General features: G+C 37.1%; 3 non-coding genes and 1 pseudogene across 3 annotated transcripts; all 4 read right to left on the bottom strand.

Moving 5' to 3' along the window:
- Positions 1–6,028: 6,028 nt before the first annotated feature.
- On the bottom strand, positions 6,029–6,147 carry LOC145856638 (5S ribosomal RNA). The gene has a single exon (XR_014377529.1). It is a non-coding gene; the product is annotated as a 5S ribosomal RNA (ribosomal RNA).
- Positions 6,148–6,556: 409 nt separating this feature from the next.
- LOC123734764 (5S ribosomal RNA) lies at positions 6,557–6,675 on the bottom strand. The gene has a single exon (XR_006764949.2). It is a non-coding gene; the product is annotated as a 5S ribosomal RNA (ribosomal RNA).
- Positions 6,676–6,814: 139 nt separating this feature from the next.
- LOC123734765 (5S ribosomal RNA) lies at positions 6,815–6,933 on the bottom strand. The gene has a single exon (XR_006764950.1). It is a non-coding gene; the product is annotated as a 5S ribosomal RNA (ribosomal RNA).
- Positions 6,934–7,342: 409 nt separating this feature from the next.
- LOC145853638 (uncharacterized) lies at positions 7,343–7,456 on the bottom strand (annotated as a pseudogene).
- Positions 7,457–7,500: the final 44 nt, after the last annotated feature.

The following is a 7,500-nucleotide window of genomic DNA, read 5'->3' on the forward strand; positions in this document are numbered from 1 at the left end:
TACAATATTCAAACAATAATAATAAAAAGGATGAACAATTCATCCTTTTACAAAATCAAAAAAGAAAAGAAAATAAAACCAATTAAAAAACACAATCATCCACTAAAACCAATTAATAATTAAAAGCAAGTTTTCCATTTTGATCAATTTCGATAAAAGTGCTCCCCCACACAAACAGTTTTTCAAAATTACATCCTCCATATTTATATATTAGTTCAATATCTTTCTCTAAAATACTTTTAAATAAAACCTCCACACTCACAATTTTCCCTTCATAATGTCCTAAATTCCTTCTTTGTCTTACAGCGTATCTAGCATGGCTAAGAACAAAATTCATCAAATTAATATTAAAAACTTTGCTTTTTCCATTTATACCAAATAGAAACAACCTCCTCCACTCAACCCCATTTACAATATCTTCTCCCCAATGTTGTTCTAAAAGCCCCTTTATAAACTCATGAAACCCTTGTAATCTACTACATTCAATAAAAAAGTGCATAAAATTTTCCACCTCCGTACCACAAATATCACATTCTCTTTTAATGTCTCTATTTATTTGATGTAAAACCACGTTCGTAAAAATCCTATTATGTTTCAATTTAAAATCATTATCTTCACATTCTATAGAATTATATTTAACATTGACATTCTTCCATATTGATTTTACATCTATATTTACAAATACCCTAGACCACACTTTTTCTGAAGCAGGAGCTTTTATCTCTCTTAAAATACATTTTTCATAAATCTTTTTAACTTTCAAACCTGATAAAACATGTTTCTCCCCATTACTTTCATAATATAAAACCGGTAAACCCTTAGCCCTCTCAACCACCTCTGTATTTATTAAAAGCACCCATTCTTCAGGAATACACCCTAAAATTCTCTTATACATATTTTCTATTGTAGTTTTACTTATTTCATCTTCTACTTCACAAACATTATCATAGATCGCTTGTACAGTAAGAAACCCTGGAATGACCTCGTATAAAATATCCCCAATCTGTCTCATCCCAGCCCTCATAAAATATTTACAAAACAACATCTTATTATTATATTGTATCTTGGGATTTAAGAAAATTGGCTGATTTAAAATATTGTCTAAAATGGTACACTCATAATAAATATTTGGTAAAAACTCCCCCCAAGCTTCAAACACTTCTCTATAAAACAATGGTATATTACTTAACATTTCTTTTTTCATGCACATCAATAAACCATTGTCCCCCATCCTCCCAACCTCCTGCAAATACTCCTTAAAAAATCTTTTCCATCCATAATCTAGTTCACCATATAAATATTTCCGTACCATTTTAACTCTAATTGCTTTTTTCCTTACATTTAAATCCACCAACTTCAAACCCCCCTCCTCATATCCTGCAATCAATGTTTTAAAAGAAATTTTCGCTCCTTTCCCATCCCATAAAAAATCAACTAAAATCGTATTCATTTCAGATAAAACCCATTCTGGTACATCTAAAACGTTCATGACATGAATAAAAATTGACATCAGCAAGGAATTTACAACAATTACTTTCCCTTTTAATTTCAAAGCCCTCCCCCTCCACATATTTACTACCTTCCTAACTTTATTTATAACCCCACTCCATGTCAGATCCCTAGCTTCTTGTTCCTTCACCCCTAAAAACACACCTAACACCTTAAAATAATCATTTACCACCTTAAAAGGAAAAGTCCCCTCATTATTCTTCCCAACATACATTATTACTGACTTTTCCATATTCACTTTAGCTCCTGAGGCTTTCTCATATACTTTAAAACACTCCATCACCCTTTTAACACTTCCCTCATCTCTGACTGTAATTGTGGTATCGTCTGCATATTGATGAATTAAACTAAAACCTCCTTGCGGAGTCTCTACACAATTTATAAAATGATCTTTTTTAAGGTATGCCGCTAAGGGTTCTACTGATAAAACAAACAATAAAGCTGATAAAGGGCACCCCTGTCTCACTGACCTCTCAAGAATAAAAGAATCTGTTAAAACCCCATTACATTTAACCCTACTTTTAGCCTTTCTATATAATAATTTTATCCATCTTATTATACCATTTCCAAACCCATACTTTTCCAGTACCCTAAACATAAAATCATGTTCCACCCTGTCAAAAGCTTTATTAAAATCTATACTTAAAACAATCCCCCCCATCTTGTCACTATTCATTTTATTTATCACATCTCTAAGTGTAGTTATGGTATCTGCTATATCTCTTCCAGGCACACTATAATTTTGTGTAGGTGCTATAATATCATTTAAAACCATCTTCATCCTATTTGCCAGTATCTTAGCTAAAATCTTATAATCTGAGTTTAATAAACTAATTGGCCTATAATTTTCTAGTTTCAGTTTGCTCCCCTTATTTTTATATAAAATCGATATCAGCCCTGTCACCATGGAATCTGAAACAGTATCATTGTCTTCCATATATTGATATACTTCTAATAAAATAGGTGCTAAAATACTTTCATACATTTTATAAAACTCTGCAATTAGTCCATCTACTCCAGGACTTTTATTTATTTGTAAACCCTTAATTGCATCTTTCACTTCATCCATTGTTATCTTCCTATCACACATTTGCTTATCTTCAACACCAATTTGCACATCCACACTACTTAAAATCTCTTTTACACACCCCTCCTCCACCTCCCCTTTCTTAAATAAATCCTTATAAAAATTCTGTACAGTTTCTAATATTTCAACATAATCAATTACCACTTCACCCTTTACATTTTCAATCTCACTAATATATGATTTCATCTGTTTAGTTTTCTCTAAACCAAGAAAAAACGACGTACATTTCTCCCTTTCTAAAACATATTTTGCCCTACTTCTTATAATTGCACCCTTACACTTATCTATTTCACATTTGCTCAATTTTTCTTTTAAATCTAAAAACTTTTCAATAGTATAATCAGGATCACTATCACATTTCTTCATTTCTTCATTCAATTTTGTTCTTAAATAATTTTCTGCTCTTGTCATCCTACTCCTCTTCTTCCTTGCATATCTAATACTAAAAACTTTTATTTTTTCTTTAACATTTTCCCACCACTTGCACTTATCATTCCCTTTTTGCCTATCCTCCATTTCATCTTCTATCAAAGATTTAAGTTGTTTCCCGTATTCCTCATCACCTAGATACCCTGCATTCATACACCATATTCCCCCCCCCTTTCCTTTCCTTATCTAACCCCACCGAAAATGTTAACCCAGCATGATCACTAAAAGTTGTAAAAATATATTTAATATCCTTCATAAAATTCCTTAACCCTTCGTTTACTAAAACCAAATCTATCCGTGTCTGTTTCAATTCCCCTAAAACCACCTGCCTTCTAGAAAATTCTCTCTTATTCGGATTCTCCTCCCTCCATATATCAATTAAATTGTTTTCAACCATCATTTTCCTTAAAACCCCCCTAGATACATCACTTCTAAAAATAGCTCCCCTTGTCATATCTAGTCTATCCATTTTTACATTAAAATCCCCAACTAAAATACAGTTTCCCTTGCACCATTTCGCTAATTCTAAAAATAAATTCCTTCTCTCTATTTCATTATTCGGCGCATAAATATTTATAATCCTAAAAACCCTAATCATATACTCAAAGTCTAAAATTAAAATCCGCCCATTATTATCATTATATATCTTCTTCACATTTTCTACTACATCCTTCCTTATTAAAATTGCAACCCCACATGAATTCCCCCTACCATTGTTTACATAAATAAAATCCCTCCATATTTTCTGTACTTCTAAAACACACATATTATCCCAGTGCGTCTCTTGAATACATAAAATATCAGAATTCTTTATGTGTACTATTCTATTAAATTTTCCTATTGTTCTCAACCCATTCGCATTTATCGACATTATTGTGACCATACTAATAAATAATAAAATTATAAAATATAATTTCATTATCCTCTACCTTTTATCCAGTTTCTTTCCTCTTCCACCCTTTCTCTCCCCCCCCTCCGCTGCTTTCCTCTTCCTGTATCCTCCTCTCATTCTTTCAAACTTTTCCCCATCATCCGAGTCCGATATCTCCTCCAAGTCCATTTCATCCAGCCAACTTTTCTTCTTTACACCCTCGTCCGTTGTGCTCCCCGTGTTCATCGCCGATTCTGGAATGTTCGTTGTGCTCCCCGTGTTCTCCGCCGTTTCTGGAATGTTCATCTCCGTCTCATGTGTAGTCGTCGTTGTGCTCCCCGTGTTCTCCGCCGTTTCTGGAATGTTCATCTCCGTCTCATATATTGTCGTCGTTGTGCTCCCCGTGTTCATACCCGTCTCTATTATTGTCATTAAACTTAAAACCCTCTCCATTTCTTCACCCCCCGAGTTACTTGTTTGTGCTGTGCTTTCCCCTAAAACCTGTGAGTCCCCCGAGCTTCCCCCCAGTCCACTCCCCCCCTCCTCCTGAAAACTCCATCTTCTTATTTCTGAATCCATGCTGCTCCCAATTTCGTTAATCTTCTGGTCTTCCTTCTTCTCCCTTCTTCCTTCCTCCGTCTCTCCACCTTCCACCACATCATCTCCTCCATCTTCTTCTCCTTCTTCCGACAATACAACTGCTTCCTCGAATAGTACTTGACTCCCCTCTTCAGTCATAACTTCTCCACAGTTGCATTCCGCCAATCTCTTTCTGCATCTACCACAAACATTCCTTTCCTTCTCTCCGACACACTCTCTCGCATAATGGCCTTGATTGCCGCACTTGAAACACTTGAATTCAGGGCAATCTTTAACTATGTGCCCAGGTTGTATGCACAATCGACAAACTCTGACCTGCTTGTCATGGATCACCCTGAAGTATTCAGCTCCTTCCAGCGTCTCAATTTTTGTGGAATATGGCAATGATGTGACTTTTTCCGTAAATTTAACTTTACAGAACCTTGTTCCGTCAACCACCTCCGTTCCAGGCCAAACTCTCCTCCTTATCTCCGATACGGCCGTTACTCCCCAGCTTCTCAACTTGTCCAGTATCACTTTATCTTCTATATATACCGGTAGATTCATAAAAGACACCACCAATTCATTAATATTCACATCTCTCGCCAGTATCTTGTTGTCCTTTATCCGTATACCGTCCATTAGCCGTTCTTTACCTTTTCCGTTTCTCATCGTAATTTCATATTTCTTATCTCCTTTCATTCGGCATCCCACCACCTCTCCACACGTCTCCTTAATTGCTCGTAGTAATTCCATCGTCGTCACCTTATCTTCTCCCACCAACTCAATTGCCACCGTGTATTCTTTTCCATATTTCATTCCTCCTTTTTCGTTTTCCTTCCGTTGCGCATTTTCGTTGTCTTTGTCCGTTCCGTTTGTCGTTGCCATGTTGTCCGTCATTGTGAATCAAAAATGAAAGCGAAAAAACCTCCCCCAGGCAGCAAAACTGCAGGGGGGGAAAACTAAACAAAACGAAAAACTATCCAAATGAAAAAACAATAAATTATATTGCAAAATCCAAAAAAGAAACGAAAATAGCTCTCGAGCAAACACTCTCAAGCAAACACTCACAGCTCAATTACTCGCACCTGTCGTCACTTCTCCAATCAAGGATTAGCGCCCCCAGGCTGGTATGGCCGTAAGCTAGAAACAATCTCTTGCTACAACATATATAGTCAAAGTGAGTGTGATAAACAGACATTGCATTTTCACCAATTAGATAAGCAGCTTGAACTTTGTGTCACTGAAAAAGTAGAAGAAATTACAAACACTGTTCCCATCACTTTTTAGCACAGGTAGTTGGATAAAATACAAACTTTTTTTCCTTTCATCATTTGAACAGGGCAAAGGAGCACAAAGCACACACAAGCTGCATTCAGCAACAATATTCTTGTTTGTCTTATAAATACAAGGCAGATGCTAATTGAAAACACAAGGAAATTTGATCCTATTAAAAAGGCAGGAAGCTGCATTTAGTCAATTCATCATTAAATGCTTACTACAAGGCAGTGTTGCTGATGAAATAGTGCAAGAGCACACCCTCGTGGACAAAATGCTTACAGCACCTGGTATTCCCAGGCGGTCTCCCATCCAAGTACTAACCAGGCCCGACCCTGCTTAGCTTCCGAGATCAGACGAGATCGGGCGTACCCAGGCTGGTATGGCCGTAAGCGAGAAACAATCTCTTGCTACAACATATATAGTCAAAGTGAGTGTGATAAACAGACATTGCATTTTCACCAATTAGATAAGCAGCTTGAACTTTGTGTCACTGAAAAAGTAGAAGAAATTACAAACACTGTTCCCATCACTTTTTAGCACAGGTAGTTGGATAAAATACAAACTTTATTTCCTTTCATCATTTGAACAGGGCAAAGGAGCACAAAGCACACACAAGCTGCATTCAGCAACAATATTCTTGTTTGTCTTATAAATACAAGGCAGATGCTAATTGAAAACACAAGGAAATTTGATCCTATTAAAAAGGCAGGAAGCTGCATTTAGTCAATTCATCATTAAATGCTTACTACAAGGCAGTGTTGCTGATGAAATAGTGCAGGGGCACACCCTCGTGGACAAAATGCTTACAGCACCTGGTATTCCCAGGCGGTCTCCCATCCAAGTACTAACCAGGCCCGACCCTGCTTAGCTTCCGAGATCAGACGAGATCGGGTGTACCCAGGCTGGTATGGCCGTAAGCGAGAAACAATCTCTTGCTACAACATATATAGTCAAAGTGAGTCTGATAAAACAGACATTTAGTCAATTCATCATTAAATGCTTAATACAAGGCAGTGTTGCTGATGAAATAGTGCAAGAGCACACCCTCGTGGACAAAATGCTTACAGCACCTGGTATTCCCAGGCGGTCTCCCATCCAAGTACTAACCAGGCCCGACCCTGCTTAGCTTCCGAGATCAGACGAGATCGGGCGTACCCAGGCTGGTATGGCCGTAAGCGAGAAACAATCTCTTGCTACAACATATATAGTCAAAGTGAGTGTGATAAACAGACATTGCATTTTCAAAAATTAGATAAGCAGCTTGAACTTTGTGTCACTGAAAAAGTAGAAGAAATTACAAACACTGTTCCCATCACTTTTTAGCACAGTTAGTTGGATAAAATACAAACTTTATTTCCTTTCATCATTTGAACAGGGCAAAGGAGCACAAAGCACACACAAGCTGCATTCAGCAACAATATTCTTGTTTGTCTTATAAATACAAGGCAGATGCTAATTGAAAACACAAGGAAATTTGATCCTATTAAAAAGGCAGGAAGCTGCATTTAGTCAATTCATCATTAAATGCTTACTACAAGGCAGTGTTGCTGATGAAATAGTGCAGGGGCACACCCTCGTGGACAAAATGCTTACAGCACCTGGTATTCCCAGGCGGTCTCCCATCCAAGTACTAACCAGGACCGACCCTGCTTAGCTTCCGAGATCGCTGACGGGGTACCCAGGCTGGTATGGCCGTAAGCGAGAAACAATCTCTTGCTACAACATATATAGTCAAAGTGAGTCT

This window comes from Salmo salar, chromosome 08 (genome assembly GCF_965601325.2).
Source record: "Salmo salar chromosome 08, fSalSal1, whole genome shotgun sequence".
NCBI lineage: Eukaryota > Metazoa > Chordata > Actinopteri > Salmoniformes > Salmonidae > Salmo > Salmo salar.